Source organism: Molothrus aeneus, chromosome Z, assembly GCF_037042795.1.
Source record: "Molothrus aeneus isolate 106 chromosome Z, BPBGC_Maene_1.0, whole genome shotgun sequence".
NCBI classification, from domain to species: Eukaryota; Metazoa; Chordata; class Aves; order Passeriformes; family Icteridae; genus Molothrus; species Molothrus aeneus.
This window is the reverse complement of record NC_089680.1, coordinates 53,396,957-53,417,508: the sequence shown is the minus strand read 5'-3', so window position 1 is coordinate 53,417,508 and position 20,552 is coordinate 53,396,957.

The following is a 20,552-nucleotide window of genomic DNA, read 5'->3' as shown; positions in this document are numbered from 1 at the left end:
TCACACATTAATGCATGGGTATTTTACTGAGAGATGAAACCAACCATAAACTGGTTATTAACATGGCCAAATGGGGGCTATTAGGCACACGTGAATAAAGACATTATTGTTTCAAGTACAAACCTGGAGTTTGAAGATTGAATACAAACTCAGGAGGGATTTGATGGTTCTGAGGTTGTGTGCAAGTCCTCAGGGTTACTTGATCATAGTGCTTTAAATATCTCAATTCCAGATTTGTTAGCTCAGAAGAAAAGTGATACCTTACCTCTGACAAAATGGAACTACTGTATTGCCAGAGCTACTGCTAAGGATAAGAGCACCCAAAGACAAGGATGTATATTAAATCATGGAGGTTTGGACGACCTTTTTAAAGCCAACATCATATTCTTACCAGGAAGCATTATATATTTGATAGGATTTGTTTAAAGACCACAAGATGGTGCTCATTCAGGTGTTGATGCAAATATGTTGGAGACCATACAGAAAGTTGTTTAAGGACTGAGAACTCTATGAGAAAATGTTGAGACATTAGATACTAGGTAAAAACCAGGAGAATGGAAAGATCTTTAAGGCTTGTTGCAACCTGACAATACCTTCCAGACCAGGCAAAGTGAAAAATGTGATTACTACTAGTCCAGGAAATTATAGATAGATTATATATGAACAAATTATTCATAGATTATATATGAACAAATATGAATTAACTTATTTTCAGAAGGAGAGTATTATCATCATTATAGTCAGTAGCATCCAAATATTTTTTATGAGGTTCTGTGTTTGATGTTCTTCCATCATGGAGAGAAGGTGTCATGCCACAGCTCTACTCCTGTTGGCATTTCTGAAGGTAATGGCTTTGCTTACTAACATATATAATCAAAGGTGTACCTGCCAAGAAACACTGGACCTGCTGTGCTGTTCTGCACTGTCTTTCTGTCTATGCTCAGTAAATTCAATATTTTCAGGAAAGGGTACACTTCATTGTTAGTGATTTACTGGTTGCTGTGCGATATACACAGTATATAAAAATAGATTTATTTGGATATGTCCTGTGTAAAGGGAAGAGTCTGAGATGTGCTGAGACATGGTGGTTAAGATTCATCTATCACCATTTGTCAAAATCTCCCACTCCTGCTAGGAAAGATGGCAGTAAGAGCAGGCAAATTTTACTGACCTCTCAAATAATTTGTTTTTGAAATGCGGCAAGTACAGCATTGTGTTCTCTGATAGTGATTTAATCTGAGGTAGGAGTTTAGACAGACAATTTTTGCTCCTTTTAATCTTCAAATGGTTAAAAAGTGGTGGTTAAATGCCCACAGAAAAACCCAATGATTTAGACCCTAACTGACATTTAGAAAAGTAAAATACAGTTTAGCGATTAACTTGTTATGGGTATTTGCACGTGGCTATCTGGGAGCCTGAGAGGTAGGTCTGTGTGAAAATTATGACCAAATGGCAATCCCAAGCATAAATACAGCCTGGGTGAGGAATGGATTTAGAGGAGCTCTGGGGAGAAACACCTGGGGATGTTTGTGGATGAAAAGCTCTACACAGTGTGGCAAGTCCAAGCACGTTCTGGGCTGCAGTAAAGCAGCAGGACCAGCAGGTCAAGGGGGGTGATTCTACCCCTCTGCTCTGCTCATGTAAAACTCCTCCTGGAACACTGCAGCCAGCTCTGGGATCTCCAGCACAAGAAAGAGGTGGGCTTGATGAAATAAGTCCAGGTTAAGGACATGAAAATGATAAATGAGCTGGAGCACCTTTCTTATGAAGATAGGATGAGAGAGTTGGGGATGTTCAGCCTGGAGCAGAGAAGAGTCCAAAGAGATCTTGTAGCACCTTCTGGTACCTTAAGGCAGCTACAACTACAAGAAATGTGGAGAGTGACTTTTTGTAAGGACATGTTTGACAGGACAAGGGGAATGGCCTTAGGCTGAGTGAGGGTAGGCTTAGATAAGATATTAGGAAGAAATTCTTTACAGTGAATGTGGTGATGCTCTGGAACAGGTTGCCCATAGAAGCTGTGGATCCTCATCCCAGGTGGTGTTCAAGGCCAGGTTGGATAGACCTTAACAACTAGGTCCAGTGGAAGGTGTTCTTGCCTATGGAAGGGGGGTTTGAACTAGATGATCTTTAAGGTCCCTTCCAACCCAAGCCCTTCCATGATTCCACTATTCTAAGATTTTTTATTAAAATGTCATTTTAAAGCTACTTTTCTTATTAAACTTTGTCCTGGCGAGGAAAGATCTGACAGTGATTAGGAAAAAGGGGGAATGAAATCAAGGTGAGGGCTATCAGAGCTGCTGTTGTGGGTGGAGTGGAGACACAACCCATAGAAGGGCACAGCCCATAGAAGCTGTCTGTAGACAGACACCAAACAATCCTTGTACACCACAGACACGTCTGACAACCCCAGGTCCCTTGTCTTTGGGCCAGAGCTGGCATATGCCAGCCTTCCCATGGCAGTCTCCATGGAGAGCAGCCATTGTTTTCTCTCCTTAAAGTATCTGCTCACACTGTTATATCCTTCCTGCTTCTTTTTCTTGTAAGTCCACAGTACATTTCTCCTTGCCACTGGTATCCAGGGTATTGAAACAAAGGTAAAACAGGACACAGAAGATATGAGCACACATGTCATAGTAACTATCTATATCTCTGTGTGTGTGTTTGGATATACATTTCATAAACTAGTGTGTGTTCCCTCCTTAGCTGGAGATCAAGGCACCTGTGCTGCTAGGTATTCACGAAGGTGTCTGTGTGGAAAAAAAAAAATTGTTTTTACACTGTGGTTGAGCACACTTACAGTCCCTAAGCTTGAAGGCTGTCAGAGTGTTTTTCTCTTCATCTGCTTTGTGTTTATCTAAATACTGATTTACATTTAATAAAAAGGATTCTCTTTTTGTCCCAAGGGGAAGGACAGCCAACAGATGGATCACAAGGAATGTCATTAACCACTTAGGATGTTTTGACATCTTGCTGAAGATTGCTTCATTATCAGTAAAATGAAATTTCTTCTCTGCTTGTCTAGCAACTAACATTATTTAGAGAAAGCTATTACTATGACAAAGATACTGTGAAATATAAGTTTTTGAGCTACTGATTTATAATGTTCCTGAGGTACTTTGTGTTAGCACTTATTTGAAAAAAAGTTAATTTTGAATTTTCTTCTCGTGTACCATTCATGTAGATACTTTACTCAAAGATTAGGGCTTCAAATTTTCAGTTCAAATATTGAATTCATAATAACAATAAAATCCCCCAAAAGTAGGCTAGATGGAATCTCTTTAGACACCTTGTTCAGGTTTTCTTTTGCTTTCACTTTATTTTGCCGTAAACCCTAAACTTTTATTATTCAAAGCAGTTTGTACAGTAAAGAAGAATAGATTCCACAAATCTCCCAAATTGCACTTATATCTGATAAAACAAGAGAAAAATCAGTAATCTATAAAAATTATAATACATATTGAAAGAGTGTGGTTGGCTTCTCTTGTTACCTAAACAGTGACAATAGTAAACATTCAATTCCAACAAAAAATGTGTAAATTCACCACAAAATTACTTCTGGTAACTACAGATAAAATGAATTTAGATAAATAAGGTGTTTTTAAGGTGTTAAAGAAGTAACCATTGTGCCAATTAAAGAGTGAGGCTCTGCTCTGAGGTCAATAGCCAACCAGGTACACAGATGACTTTTTTGGGTAATTTTTTATTCTGTACTGGAAAACAGATATAAAGTTGACTTTATTCTTTGTGTTAATTGTTTTATTTTCTAAATGAACATACTACTAAATGATGATACATACAATGGAGCACTATGAACTGATGCTTTCATACAAGATGGAAGAAAACTAGACTGGATGAAAAAGAATTCTGAAAGAATATTTGGGTATGTCTAGGTATACTTCTCTTGAACATGTGATGGAAGCAAAGTAAAATCTTCCTAGAATATTATTGAAAACATGTTAAAATATCCTAGAACAGTTTACAGCCAGATAGTTGCCCCATGTCCTACATGAGTTCCATAACCACCAGGCAGTGGGTTGCCACAGGGCAACTGGGACTCCCTCCTCTCTCTTGTTTGTTCTAGCCCAGAAGTTGCTAAAAATACCTTATCTGTTTTTAATGTTCACCCAGCTCTAATAAACAATGATACCAACAAAGTCTGTCAAAAGCAGAGTGAAACATGCTACCTAGAAAAAGGCATCTGAATAAAAACCAGAGCTCCAAGCTTGGGTCTTTTTTTCCAGACCTTTAGTCAGGGACTGTATATTTCCTCACTAATATGCTGTAACAGTTAGATCTTTATTACAGTCTGTAACCACAGTTTTTGGAAGACACATGTGGTACTGCAGGAGAACTAAAGCATATGTGTCAGCTCCTGCTGCCAAACAAAGTTGTTCTTGGCATCAAGTCACTTGCATGTGAGCAGTGATTGAAACTGCTGTCCAAAGTCAGTGGCCTAAGATCAAACACAAAGTGCTGAAAAGCTTAAAAGCTACGCAGAAGGATCTTCACTTTTTGAAGGACTAGTTGTGTGTCAGGATCTTTGAAAATACTGTTTTCTGCTCTTTAAGTGAAATTCCCACCATCTTCCAGTGAATGTATTCCAGTTCACTGCTTCTATGGCCTGAGAGAGGAAATTATCTATGCAAACTGTCACTATTTCCTCTGTAGTCTTTCATCTTCAGACTTGATTTTAAACTAGTTTCACTTTTTTTTTAAGCTTCTGACTGCGTAAGTCTGTAAAACAATATGCTTAACATGTTTTTTTAAAAGTAAATTTATTGAGGTTTTACTTCCTTCCAAAACATTCATGGTAGATTTTACACAGCAGATTTTTTCTATCATTGCCACTTTAGTATCAACTATCCTGGCAGGACTGCTGCAGACCAAGGTTGATTATCGTGGTATTTATTGCCTCTTTACCTGAAGAATCTCAAATCACTGTGTAAGCTTTGACCCCAGATTTGTGAACCTAGGCACAGATGCAGTTTAATTATGCGTCCTGATCATGTCTGTGAACAGGCTTTGGCTTTTGGTTTGCTTCTGCAGACTAAAGCATTTGGTAAAGCTCTTCTCAGATAGAAACCAGGAAAAGTGTATTTTCTTACCAGCAGCTACAGAAAGATGTACTCATTATCAGTGACAAATTATGGAATTTCTTCACTGAGCCCAGGGAGGTACCAAGGTCACATGTATCATCATTAAAAAATTATGTTATTTTGTCCCTTGGGTGTTATGAACTGGAGTGAAGAAATGTCATTATCACATTCTGTGCCTGGATGATGAACTTTGATCACTGTTCCTTTTAAAAATTTTAAGAATTTAAAATTACTGGATAATTTCCCAAAGAAAATACATTTTATAGATGACAGCAGCACTATACTTTAAATGGCAATACACAAAGGCTCATTTTTCACAGACTGGAAAGAGACACCCTGACAGGATGGTAATGATCACAGTCTAAAAGCCAGCAGCAACCAACACTCCTGATTAATCCATATAATTTGATGTTAACACTAGGAAATCAACCAGCTGTATCCAAAAATTATTTGAATATTTACTGTTTCTTTTAAGTGCCCTCACACGTAACAGCTTTCATGAAATTATGTTAGGTTTTGTGATCCCCTCTGATTTTTGTGATTTTTCCTGCATATCTACATGATTCTAGTGTTTAACTTTTTGCATAGGAGTATTTGTAGTAAAATTAAATAAATAAAGAGTTTAATACCTTTTATTATAATGGCATAAGGCATAGTCACATTCTTTACCCTCTACTTCACTCAGTCTCTGTAATTATGTAATATTGAATCTATTGTGATTTTACGTAAAAAATGAACTAGAGATATTTTACTGTCCTCATTTTAGTCATTGTGACATTTTATTGGCAAAAGTCTGCTCATACAAAACATTAGTTTCTGAAAGAAATGCACACAAAATTGCCAATCAAGTACATGAAAGAGGAATAGTGACTTTCCTGGTATTAAATGAAGACTAATAGGTTTTGCATTCTTTGTGCTTAGTGCTTTGTCTCATTGTGAATGCATACTCCCTGAGTGCTCTGAATTTTAAATGAAACCTTAAAAGCTGATCAGCTTTGCTTGTGGTCTGTTATAGCCCTCCACAAAACCAAATCAGCTAAACCTGATGAAACAGCAAAGGGGAACCCTGAGTGCTACAGTCAGCTCTTGATGGTTTACTCTTGATCTCCCAGTTTAATGTGCATTTCTGTTGGTGTTTGGATGGAGATATACAAGTACATAAGGAAAAGTGAGGAGAACAACTGAGAACTAGACTTAACTAGAGAGGAAAATCCATTGAGGAATTAATAGAATGAAAAGAAGGATTTTTTATGCACAAATGGGAAGAGGAGTAATTTTTCTTCTTCTGATCAAATGCAACCCACATTGTGCTTATAAGCTGTCCCATGGAAGGAAATGCAAATAAAATGGGTTAAAACGGGAAAATGCAAGTGAAAATGGTTAAATTATAAAAATTATAAACTTGTTTCTAGTAAGAAGACAGAAAGAAGGGGAAAAAAAAGAAGTATGGGCCAGGTCTATATTTAGTATGGAAAAACATAATTGTCCTACAGCTTAGGGTGGGCATCCTGGGCCACTCAGTTAGATTTTAGCTCCATGGTTTCCTCTTCATGAAGGTTAAGATTTTGGCAAAGGCTTTGGCAGGAATGAGCACTTGTGCTCAACCCTTTTCACAGCTGCTAGATGAAGCCCAGATTGTGTATCTCTTTTTCTCCTGTCACATGTAAACCTGAGCTGGTAGTATAACCTCCCCACCTAAGCTGGGTCTCTGCCAGGCTGCCCTAAGGAAAGTATGTAGTCTACTCGTGTGTGCCTTAAACTCCCAGCTTCTGGGAGGGATGTGCTGTGAGGGATAGGCTTGAACTGACACTGACAAAACTTTTCCTTTCCCATCTACAATGTCAATGTCTTAAATATTTCCAAATACATATTCTTACTTCTAATCAACAGAAGTTGAAGTGTGGCACACTTTTTTCCCTCCTTAATTCTTATCAGAAAGATGAGAGTGGGAGCTGCTGCAGGCAAAAAAATCATGGTGTGACTATATTTGCTAAAATACAAATGAATATGAATGGGTTTAAAACTCATGTGAACATCACAAAACAGTGGGTCTCATTTTTATCTCAAATAAGAGTGACTGAGAGGAAACTGTTCAAGTCAGTGAAAGTATAGAGAAGGGATGAGTTTTTTTACCAGTGGACTGGTAGTCTTCTGCCAGCTTCCACCCTGTCTGTACTTTAATGCAAATCCAATATATAGTCACATTATGAAAACCCTGGCCAATGTTTCCTCTATGAGCAGAAACTGAGGTGTTACATGGGACAAGAAGTCACTATCACTGTTTTTTACATTCAGCACATGTAGTTAACCTCAAAAGTTGTGGTCTTCATTATTTTGGACAAAAACTCCCTTTTTAGAGAATAGACTAAAAGCTGTAGCATCTTTTATTTTAATTCTAGGGCTACTTGATACATACAAGAGTCATATACAAGAGTGTATACTCAAGATTAAAAAATGAACTTTTAAAAAACATACCCATACACATATGCCCACAGACATACACATACATTCACACAAGGTAATTTTTAATTACCTTGCATTTCTTAAATAAATGTTTCGTAAAACTAAGTTCTGTGGGAAAATGGAGCTGTTATTTTGCTACTGCTGTTATTTGCATCCAGAGGCTTTTTCTGACAGTATATTGTTCACAGAGTACTGAATTGTCATTCAGCAGGCAATAGGAAACTGATGCACTGATAACAATCCTGTTATCTGTTTTAATAAAAACTTAATGTCCTTTCTTTCCCCCTGCACTTACAGAATTTTCAAGTGAATTTTTTTTTCCCTGAATGCTAGTCGTCATCTAGCAAACCTCTAAATCATATTGTCTTAATTCTTGGAGAAAGGTATTGAGCAATTTCACTGTTATAAAGGTGAGTGCAGGTGGACGAGTAGCAAGTTTGTGAGTCTTTAACAGTTAATCACAGAAAAAATGTTTGTTGGGCATCCCTGACACATGCAGGTCTGTCAAATGCTTCACTGTGTCTTTGGAAATGGTTAATCAAAGGCAGCGTAACAAATTATATTGAACAAAATATATTGTCAAAATTTGACTGTTTCTCTCTCTTTCTTTTTGTTGTTGTTGTTGCATGTAGCATCTATTAGGGTCCTGGATTTCGCAGAATGGCTTTTTTCCTTGTCTAAGGAATGCATCAGTTATGTCAAGACCTACCATATATGTTTTTGACATGGCTAGAAAGAACATTATTTTGTTGACTGAAGTGGTTGGCAAAAATGTATCAAAACAGACTCCTTATACATTACTTCCCTAAAATATAGTTTAAGTAATCTTAGTCTTTGAGGTATAGATGAAAACCAGTTAATTTCAGAGGCCTGAAGTGCAAAATGGAGTTCTCTCTAAGCAAGGAAAGGCAGAATTTTTTTTTTTTGCAGCCCATCTGTTTTTCCATGTATGAATGTGTAAGGCAGACCACAAACACAAACCTGATAGGTTTATATTCAGGCTCATTTTCTCAAGGTCAGGTGTATTTGCCTTTGAGTTATGCAGGTAAATCCACCATGCTGACTACTTGCAGTCCATTTGCAGCTAATAAAATTCAGAATGTGGCATCATTCACTGTATTTTAAAATAGTAGGATAGCTTGTTGGTTTTGTGAAGTCCAAACAGGAACTGTCCCTGTTTACCAAGTGTGGAAGTCTCACATCTTGACCCAAAGCACAGCTGAAACATTCAAATCTCATGGCAGTGTTTCTCCAGGGTGAAAATCCTGGATGTATTAAATTCACAGTCCTGGACTGATTGGACACCCTTTTTCAGTGAAATATTTCCAACATTAGTCTTTTTGAGCAGGACTTCAGTATTGCATCTCTACATAATAAGAACTGAGATTATGCAAAGAAGCTAGAAGCAAATAATCTTGAGGAAATTTTAATTAATTTTGAGAACTGGGTCTGTAATCTATTACTCAATTTGTCCAAATTGTTTCATGCATTATTTTTCCTCAAATTTGTCTCTAGGCAGAAACAAAGTGCTGCTGCAGTCTGGGACCAGCATCTCCTCATATCTAGCTTCAGAGTTAGAGTTTGAAGACAGGGAGAGGTTGTTCCAGACCACTCTCAGGAGCTGAACTTCATATTCTAGTGTGTTTCCTGGTACTTTATTATGTATAGTGCTTCCTGCTTTGAATTTTGAATCCTAATGAATAGTCTTACATCACTTACATGATAGCTGCCATTATACACTTACCTTCTTTTTTTTTCCACAGATTTACAAAGATTAATATTCACAATGCATTGAAAATAACACAGAGAATCACAGTTCTGGGAATAATTAATTTTTAAAGATGCTTAAAAATAAAGTATTATGACTATTTTAAGTTTTCAATAGTATGAGATGTAAATTTTTTAAATAATCATATTCCACTTCAGGGTACAGATATTGATTATTTGTTTTCCTGATTGGTTCAATTTTTAATGCATGAAATTGCTTTATTTTTTTTTGCAAAACCTTTGGCATTTCAGGTTATATTGTAGATTGACAAAACTGTGCAACCCTTTAACTTGTGTAACTTAGCCATTTAATACAAGAGTTTTATCAGAAGTTTGTGCTAGAGTTTCTCCTTAAAGATATAACTCTGTTTCCAGGAAATCATATCAGTTTTCTAGCCAGACATGAAAAGAGTTACAATCAAATAAATATCTGACAATTTAAAGACCTTAATAAATCCATACAAAGAATTGTATATTTTGTCCAACCTTGATCTGAAGAAAAAGTATATATTAAACAGCCTTAGTATCATTGTTTTGTGTAAGACTTCTTTCCTTCATATTCTATCATTTGAAATTTATTGCATTGAATGGGCAATAAACCAAGATGGAAATTTGCTTTCCTGATAACACATTCAAACAATAGCAAAAAGGAAATATGGCTATTTTATTGTAACCAGTTTACAGATCAGATTTTGTTATGGGGGCCAGAGTGGTAAGTCCTAGCTTCTCCTCTTCCTCCCCTCCCCCGCCTCCTCCAAAAATAAAAGCTAATCAAGGAATCAGAAAATACAACTTTACTCCAAATAAAACTACGAAAATAAGAAAATATTAGGTCAGTACGCTCACATCAACTCCTATGAAATCATTGGATAGAATACACAAGGCTTTCTCCTAACATCTTCCTTTTAAGGAGGTTGAGGAAAGCTGTAGAAGATACCTACAGAAGACTTGTAAGGAGGGTTATGCATGCTACTAGTCAGTCAGAGGACTTTATTATTATTCTGTGTAAATGTTCAGAAATGGTCTTAGCCTTGCACAGAAAGGATATTAGGAGTCAAGCAAAGAAACTCTGAAAAGGACTGTGCAAGTCCAGCAAGAGGAGACAAATTTTTTATATATGTTCACACACAAGAGGATTTCTTTTTTCAGCTAAAGGATAGAGAGGCCGTCCTCAGAGTTTTAGCCCAAAGAAATTGTCCAGGCTTTAAGAATTGTCCTTTTAAAGCTGCCTTGTTAATGATAGCAGCCAGCAGATAATACACATCAATGACTTCAGCTTAGACAGTTGGGATTTGAATGTTCCACTGCTGCATGTCCTTTTTAAGCAAAGTATTCATATAATAGAGCTTTCTTTTATTTTTTTTTCTTTTTCTTTTTTCCTTTTTATTTTCTTTTTTCTTTTTTGCTTTTTTTTTTTTTTTTGGATTTGGGAAGTGCTATCAAACTGGGACCTCTTAATTTAAAAGGATTCATTTTTTCTTTTTTCTTTCTAAACCTTGTTAAGGAGTATAAGAATAACACAATGTGAAACTGATTTCCCCTAAAAGATAGAACAGCAATGTAATGAAAATGAAGCAGTGGTGTTGCAGATTGTAATCCTTCTGAAGAATAAAAAAGCCTGAGTTGAAAGCAAAATGCTAGCATATGCTGCCTGAGACGAAAGTTACTGCAAAAGGTATTGGTATTTTGACCTAATGGAAGATGCAAAGAAAATAATGAGGTTACATGACCTCACACTGGTTTTCAAATCAGTGCTTTCTTAAAGGAGCATTTTGTTGTCAGCAGCCGTCTACCAATAATATTTTTTAATTAAATGCACACCCTAACCCAGTGGTTGCTCTTGTTTCTCCCATTCTATTTTTAAAATAGAAATCAGGAGAAAGACCCCATCTTAACTTCAAGTATGCTTTAGATGGATTTAAAGTAAGTTAATTTTAAATGACAGCAAATAATCCCCCACCATTCAGTCACTGGTTTTTCATTCCTCTGTAATTATCTTTAAATAAATCTTTTTAAGCACGCTTAATATGTAGTGGTTTTTTCTTCCTTTACTACTTTATGTCTCAGATAAAAATGACATTTCTGTAAGGAAATCTAAGTCATTATTCTTTGCCTTTGGGGATGTGTTCAAGGAGACGTATGAATCGTTCAAGAATTGTAAGTGCCAGCCAATGCAGATTTTCACTGTGCTTCCCTGCCCTGTATGCTCCCACTGCTTCAAAGTAAATAGCTGCATCCTGTCAGCAACCACTTGATCAATGTCTTTGTGGTGACACAATAAGCTCCGTGAAAACAGAACTAGAAAAGCTTAAGGTGATTAATGCTAGTGTAAAAACTGCAGTAGGAAAGAGGTGATTGGATAAAAACAAACTCATACCTCAGGATCCCATGGATGTGTATTTGTTCAAGGGATTGGGCTGGCACTTCAAATAAGAGGTGCAATCCCTTTTTTATCCTCACCCTTAAATATCGCCCTTTTTACCTTATTAGCAGTTACTTCAAGTCTCTCTGTTAGAGGAAGAAGTCTTTGCAGCTCATTTTTCTAGAGGCACTTAAGGATCATTACCACTAAGGCAAATGTTTTATTCATTCTGCCACAGACCAATTTCTTTGTTAGACTTTTTTAACAAAATACTGCACAACTTAGCAGAGGTGTGATTGATTAAGCAAGAGGGAACAGAATTTGGGCATCCTGATGAAATTTTCCCCGGTCTGCTCAGTTAACATCAATCAGTTTTATTTGGGTAGTAACACCTGAATACTAACTAGATGATTTCATCCGTTGTAGAAAAATGGGTGATGATACTTTAGGATAATATTACTCGATCATTTTGTTCTTGAATAATTTACAACTGTTAGTGATTGTCTCTTTGTTCTTTGCTAAGGTGCTATCCATGCGGGCAGCATTGGTCTGAGGCAGAAAGACATGGTCCTCTGAGAATGAGTGTAACCAGTAGCAAAGATGCAGTTTGTGCAAGCACAGTGAGGCTGTGTGCGCAGTCAGAAGTGCTATATTAACAAAGCCCACACATAACCAGTAGAACAGCATCTGCTTCAGAGTTGCGGAAGCACAAGTTGGATGATCAGAGTTGTCCTGCTGCAACCCTGGACCAGCACCTGCCTTTCCACAGCTGTCCTGCTGTGCCCTGACTGCTGAGTCTGGGGCTTCATAGAGTTAGGCTCTGCCCAGGACACCTGTGAACATGCCCTGAACCCAGTACCAGCAGACATGCTTGTTTTCTTCTGCCAGCAAGCTTTTACAAGTGGAGTGGAAAGGACAGGATTTTCTTTAGCTGACAAAAATATTCAGTAGATTGCTTTGGATACCTATCGAAGAGAAAAATCAAAATCAAGAGACACATTATTACAGAAGTTAGTGATGCCCTTTCCTTCCCCAAAAGGCTGATCAGCCACTGGGAAAGGCTGACTGCCAAAGTGCTTGGGTCCTTGTCCCTGTAAGCATTTAAAAACTGTGGGGATGTGTCACTTAGAGACATGGTTTATTGGAATATTATGGTTGTCTTACATTGATGGTTGGACATGATGGTCTTAAGGGTCTTTTTCAACCTTAATGATTCTATGATTTTATTGTTCAGTGTTGGACCAGCCAGAGTTAGGTTAGCGGTTAGACTTGATTATCTTAGAGGTCTTTTCCAACCCTAATGACTCTATTATTCACTTTGTGATATAGAATGTTTAACACTTCACTCTAAATTATACACATCCGTCTCATATTAATGAGATTCATAAATGCTATCCACATAGAACAAAGCAAAACATTTTTATTTTATTTTTTAGATTTAAAAAGTGATAATTCTGCAGAAAACTTGTATAACAGTGATGAAATTTCAATTATTATGTCATGTCTCATCGTGTAAAGTAACCAAGGGCTTTTTGCAGGTCATCCAAATCCAGGGCTCATTTTGGTGCCTTTTTGCTTGTCTCATCTTTGAGTATTCCAGCCAACCTGCTAAAAGTGTTCCTATCTTGCATTTAGCTGTCTTTTAACACTCCTTAGCATCAGTGGATTTAAAAAAAAAATCAAATTCTTGGTCATTTGATTGAGGAGAATGTGATACAATTTGGATTGAATGTACTCTGGACCTCTTCAGGTGCACTTGAGCCAAAGAGAAGTGATTTGCATTGGGCATATGTGTAAAATTATATAATGGGCTGACCTTTGTAGCAGAAATACATGGCTCATTCGGAGGTGCAGGTTTTCCTGTGATAATATATTTCTAAAGAGAAAATAGGGGGGGAAAGGTAACCAGACCACATCAGTCAGAGTAGCCTAACTGAGCCAGGAATGTGTCGTCTTGAATTTCCTTCCTGTCAGAAACACCTTATATTATCAGCAAAGAGGAAAACCTATTACCATTACTTTTACATTTCTACATGATATAAAAGAGAAAGAGAGAGAGAAAAATCCTTTATTATATGCTCAGTTAAGAGTCTCCACTGGACCAAAAGGAGTTTTCTTCACCTCATGAAACATAAACAGTTTTAAAGAGCTACATTCAAGCTGCTGTTATGTACATTGTCTTGCTCCAGAAAAATGTTTGACAGCTGTTAGAAAGGAAAACAGTTGTGTGCTGTAAAGACCTATCCACAGGGCTTGCTCTAATGACAGTGGATACCTGATACCCATTGGCCCAGTCTTTCAAACTCTTTCATATATCAGTCAGAGGGGCAGGGAAAATTTGCTGCTGCAAAGCCTTATCTTGCAGAACACATAGATAATGCTATATTCTGCTCGTCAGAGAGGCCACACACAGCTACCAACATGCTGTGCAGTTGGTGCCACTGGAGGGACTTGGTGAAATGGAGGGACACAGAGGCTTCCCTGGCTGGGTGAGAAGAATGCCAGGTGTCATTTGGGCAGCAGTGGTGATCCAAAGCTCTCTCGGCCAGCAGGATGATGTTTTACCAATTTTGCTTTTGAGATTTCACACATCACCATAGACACCTGATGTTCTGGGTGAATTCTGGATGATTTTGAAAAATGTGTGCTCTAATTCAGAAATGACCACCAGAAGCATCAGGAACAACAGATGGGAAAACTAACCCATCTCATCCCTATTCCTCAGGTAACTATGAGGCAATTGGACCTTTTTGATGTGGGGTTTCTCTTGTACTTTTATATGTGAATTTTCTCATTGCTTATACCATTCATACACATGTCTGATAGACCTGTGTGCTACAGAAACCTGTAACTACTGCTTGAGATACTAATGTGCTGGTGGTGACTGAGGCAGTGCTTCCAGGTGAGCTGTGAGACTACTCTCTTCTTCTGGCCCAGATGAGTTGTCTGCCTGCCTGCCTGCCTGTCTGCCAGCCACAAGAGGCAGTACTCTCACAGTCTCTTCTGGAATGCTTGCAAGAAAGAAAAACACTAAATAACTGAATTAAGGATCTCTTCCTTGTTTTTTAAAATCCACTTATGTATTTCTGGCAAAGTATTTCTTCACCTGCTTTATAGTAGGACATCAAGTCTGAAGGTATGGTAGACAGACAAAGGCACAGTAAGCTGATCTGGATATGGCAAGAGTAATTATACAGGTTCCTGGAAAGCCATGAGATTATGTGTATATTTGAATCCCAAGGAGGTGAAATTATTTAATAGAAGAGTCTGGCATGTTGTGTTCTCCATTTGTGTGTGCACAAACACACACAGAGACGTGTAGGCTCTTATGCATGTGCAAGCTATTTCTGTAGAGTCAAATGGAGTTTGGATCAAGACACAAATTATCTAAAACATCAAGCTCTCTTCTTAGTCGAAAAATGACCTTTTCACAAGTTAAATGTACCTTTTCAAGTGACAGCTCATGGAATGAGAGGTAGCAGACATGAGAAACTTGCTGACAAATGCCATCCTTGTTTTATTTCAAGGATCTAGGGCAAAGGGCATGTTGGAAATTATTAGGCCAGAAAAAAACTGACATGTCAGACAGGCAGGCATTTAAGCTTCACAAAAGAGTTTGGGGGAAAATATATTAATTCCTCCGAGTTATATTCTGAAAATTTGACATGTAATAATTTTTTAATCTATTGTTTTTGAATTTCAACATTGTATGCACAGATTCTGAATGTAACACATTCCTCTTAATTGAAGGAGATTAGAGAGCAGCTATCACCCTGATTAAGAAAAGACACCCCTAACAACAAGTCTGACAAAATTGCTCTCTGAATTTTTACCCAGCAGAATTGATTAATTTTCTGCTATGCCTAAAAGTCTAAGGCATTTATTGCCATAAGAACAGAGAACAATCTTCAAAGTCAGGTGAAATACTCTGTTCTGTATGATAAAGATTTTTTAAATTAGAATTTTCTATAATAAGAGACTCAAATTTAGAATGCGTTGTTGGCACAATTTGATTTATTTAATCTAAACTGAATTGAAATTTTAACAATAAAATTGCGTAAACATATATTTTATTTTTAGGCTAATCACAAAGATACTTAGAAATCTTTCTCATGCCAGCACTTGTTTACAATTTTTAAGAAAAGCGAATTTCTACCTTCAAAGCAGCTCTTTTTTCAAGCAGTTATATGCAACACTAATGCAATAAGTCACATAACAATCAAGTTACTAGATAGCACTGAGGGATTTTTTTGCAGTCATTTGGTGGGTTGCAAAACAGAGGATTTGTTCATTGACTTGCTAGGCAGTATCTATTTCTATACACATTATGATATTGAAATTATTTCCTAGGAATACAGTTACTCACTAGAAATAATATTGGGCTGCTGTGCAATTGAAGTAAAATAATATGTACTGTGAATATAGCTAAACAAATGTAAGTACAAAATACAGATACATCAAAACCACAGCTTCCATTTCAGAAACACTGGTCTCTCAATATTAAATTATATACTGATGTAAGAGGTGAAGAAAGGTATATGGACTTGAAACTGTCTATTTCAAGAAGCACCGCGTGCTTACTTTGCATGCATAGATAGTTTGGTCAAACCATCAAGTTTGTAATGCTTAATGCTACATCTCTAGAAAACACGTGGCTCTTTAAACCACAGTCAGATCTTCATACCAAACCTTTATGTCCCTAAAATTAAGATATAGGTAACAGTTTTCTGAAGACTAATGCCATGACTCATTGCCTTACATTTGTCCATTAAAACATGTCTATTTTGCTATATATAGTGAAAAAATTTTTGTTAGCCCTAATAATAACTAATCCCTAGAGTTATGTATCTTACGTATGTAGTTATGTGTGGAGAATAAAAATTACTCAAGCAAGCACACATACATAGATACTGTGTACATATTCAAAGCTCTGTACATATTTAACTTTCTGCTCTTTGTGCTGATAATAAATACTTGGTACAGAATGACTGTCCAGTACTAGGAATGCTGCTGTCACTTTTTCAGTAGCTAAATGAGAATTGTAGATTTTAACACATCATTATTAACTCATATTAAAAAAGGGCTGACTGAAGATATTGCTGTGCATTTTCTTCCTGGAAAATGATCACATTCAGTCAATCTTGACAGTTCAAGATAAGTCCAGACTAAACCTAACCTTATCTTACTGTAAACAACATTGTCTGAAGGCTTTTTGAAAATATTATCTTCATTTCCTGCTCTTGAAATTGAAGGTTACCTTCAACTGAAGGTTGGAAAAATCTTCACTGATGCTCAACTCAGCAGAAGACTGGCAGCTCCACTTTGTAGCAGTGACCTGGCACACAGCTGTGGGATCACCCATGTTCTGTCTGCTTGCATATGTGGCCTCAGACTTGGGTTTGTTCCTCTGCAGATCACTCGGAGATGATTCCAGACTGAGAAGGAAGGCCCAAAACAGCTGCTCAGTGCTTGGACATGGTGGATATACACATGCTCATCAAAGACAACGTGCAGGTGGTACAGCCACAGAGGCACAGAATCTTTAAGGTTGGAAGAGGTCTTCCAGACCATCTAGTTCAACCATCAGCCCAGTACTACCATAATCACTCCTAAACTATTTCCCAAAGTGCCACATCGAGATGCCTCATGAACACTTCCAGGCACAGTGACTTTACCACTGCCCTGAGCAACTTATTTCAGTGCCTGACTACTCTTTCAGCGAAAAAAAAAAAACTGTCTAAACTGAACCTCCCCTGATGCAACTTTCAGGCCAGGTCCTCTTGTCCTGTCACTTGAGGCCTGGCAGAAGAGAATGGTGACCACCTGCCACAGCCTCTCTCAGGCAGCTGTAGAGAGTGATGAGGTCCCCTGATTCTCTTCCTCTCCAGACTAAACAACTCCAACTCCCACAGGTACTTCTCATGACACTTTGTCTTCCAGACCCTTCACCAACTTGGTTGCCCTTCGTTGGGTGAACTCCAGTACCTCTATGTCCCTTTTAAAGTGAGGGGACCAATATTGAACATGGGACTCAAGGTGCAGCTGCACTAGAGATCAAGATTTTATAACTATTTAGATTAACTGCTACAGTCTGGGGCATGGTACTGTCCCTACAAGGTGACTGGGTATGATCTACAGCCAGGTTAGAACTTGCATGAGGTTTTAAGCCTTGGCCCCATTTTTTTCTCTGGACTGTTCTGGTTTATGGTTTCAAATTACATTTTGGCTGATGGCAAATCAGACAATTGTACAATGTCCTGAATATCAGAAGGGATTGGTCTGAATGCTATGATTTTGGAGTGGGTGAGCATGGAACACATTTTTGGCTTTAGTTCAAGTGTTGTTATGCTAAATTATATTATTACACTAAATAAGAGTGAAAAAATTGAGAATTATTATTAAAAATTGAGATATTGATATGCTATTATATACCATAGGTAAGGATATTTACCATATACAGCACTGTTTGCTGCATAAAACTAAAAATACAATTTTTTTAAATTTAAAACCATCTATTTCTTAGCAGCTTATTAGGATTTTCTGAACTTGCAACATTTACTCAGACAAGCAGTAAGAGAATTTTTGATTTTTATGTCAGCAGTAAATCACAGCCTCCTAGTTCTCTTCCAAGGGCCTCTAGGTACATTTTATTTGGCTTCTGAAATAAGTGAATGAAAATATTTTTAAAACTTAAAACTTCTGGTCTTGGTATTGGCTCTCTCTAGTTTTATTAAGCCTTGGCTTTTTGGAGAAACCTGCTCTAAGCTCTGCATAGATGCTCCCATTAATTAAGTCCTAAACTGTGAGAGTTAACATTTCCTCCAAAGCTCTCATTTTTAATACTTTCTCAACTCAGCAAGTTTTAATATCTATGTAAACATCCAATCTGCTCTTGGATCCTGCTGAAGTCTTTGCTCCAGATATATGTAGTTGCATTGAGTCCCAACGACTCCGGCTGTGCACTGGGGAAAGAGCTTCAGTGACTAGAGGTCCATGGTAGGAGCTGCAAAAAAGGTCTGGCTTTGACCTCTTTTTTACCAAGGGCTGTATGAATTGGGTCAATTCTTAAAAGTTATTTATAATAAGATGTTTAGCACATTTAAGGATTTTGTTAGGTATGCCTGAGTGATGCTTTGACTGAGTAGTCTAATTTTTTAGACATTACTCTCTTTTTATACTCCCAAATATCTCCTTTATAAAGCTCTCTCTTCACCTTTCTGTGGCTCCAGCTGTGCATAACCCACTAAACAGATTACACCTCACAGTTCCTGTAGCTCATCCTCTTGTGCAGGATAGCCAGCACAGGAGTCCTGGTGGGAGGAGTGCAAGGAGTGCATGTCCTGGCAGGTGCCTGGACAAACTGGCCCAAGTAAGTCCCTGGAGCGTACTGCACCTCAGACCCAGCTCTGGGAAGCCACAATGCTGCTGCTGCTGCTGCTGCTGCTGCTGCTGCTGCTGCTGCTGGGGGAGGATGGCTCACCGAGGAAAGGCCAAACCTGCCCTGCCTGCAGCATCACTCTGTATATTCTGGAGAGCTGTTCTCCACATTTTCTTCTCATCCTTGCTGGAGCTTCTCCTCCTCTAACGCCCATGGTTCCTGGGTTACCCCTGCCTTGTCACTCCTTGGCACTGGTTACAGGAACTTGGCAAGAGCTCCTGCATGGAAAAGTGTTTCACTGTGCTGGTGCTGAATGTGGTACCTGCAAGCAGCACTGGGTTTCCTCAGAGACAAATCATTCAGATTTCCTCCTCCCCCAAAAGGCATTTAGATGACACTGATGAAATATTATATCCTAAACTTCTCTCTAATGAAATCATTGGAAGTCACAGAGCTACAGTAAATAAATAAATAAATAAAATTCCTGGCAGTTTTGGGCATAATTTATTTATTTCTCTTTTAAAACAACAGTTAACATACCACTTCTTTTATTAGCTTGCATGCTGACACCCTATATGCCATTATTTGGTTCTCTGCCACTTCTTGCATTTCTAGCCTTCCAAAACAGAGTAGAAAAAAAGATGGAAAGCCTGAAATGTCCTTAATAGCACCCTAAGAGCAATAAAAACATGAATCTTATCCTCAGGACAAGTAATCTATTTAGACTTCATGGTAAGGATATTGTGCACTTTATCAGAAACATTTAGTCAAGATTCTGGGTCTATAGGAGGATTTTAAACAGATGACCTTGTGCAAGTCTGTGTTACTTGGTATGAAGCACTTGAGAATTTCCTTGAAACTGCTGATAGGAGTTAGGGGAACAACAGACATTAGTATGCCAAATATCCTTCTCCTTCTGCTGTATGTTATGTTCAGCGGTTGCACCAGCTAATAAACTCCATGTTCCCTTGAAATCCCGTCTGCCCAGATCCAAGCCTGTGATAATGTGCACTATAATATTTTCCTCAGGACCATCATTTCTGCATTTAAAAAACACCTAGAGCTCTGGAAACAGCTGCTCTGGACCCTTACAAACACCTTCTCTGCATTGACCAAATCAGCATGACCTTATGGATACTTATTTTTCTTTTTGTTCATTAAATTCAGAGACTGACAACTCACAGAAGATTATATCTACTGTTCTTTGATCACTTGCATGCAGTCTGAATAGTATGGTTTGCATCTCTTGACAAGACAAGCCTGAAATGCACAGTAAAGAATACAGAATTTCAAAATATAGGAGGCAAGGGTGTGTGTATCAAAGCTGAGGGACTGACAGCCTAAGTCTCATTTGCAGAACTAAAAATGCTGAGAGCAGTCATGGAGATAGAGAGCTCTCTTTCAGCATTTGCTGCACTTTTAGCCTATGGTATACGATTGTCTTGTGGTTTTGTCTCCCCTGAGTTTATTCAGGTGGAGGTAT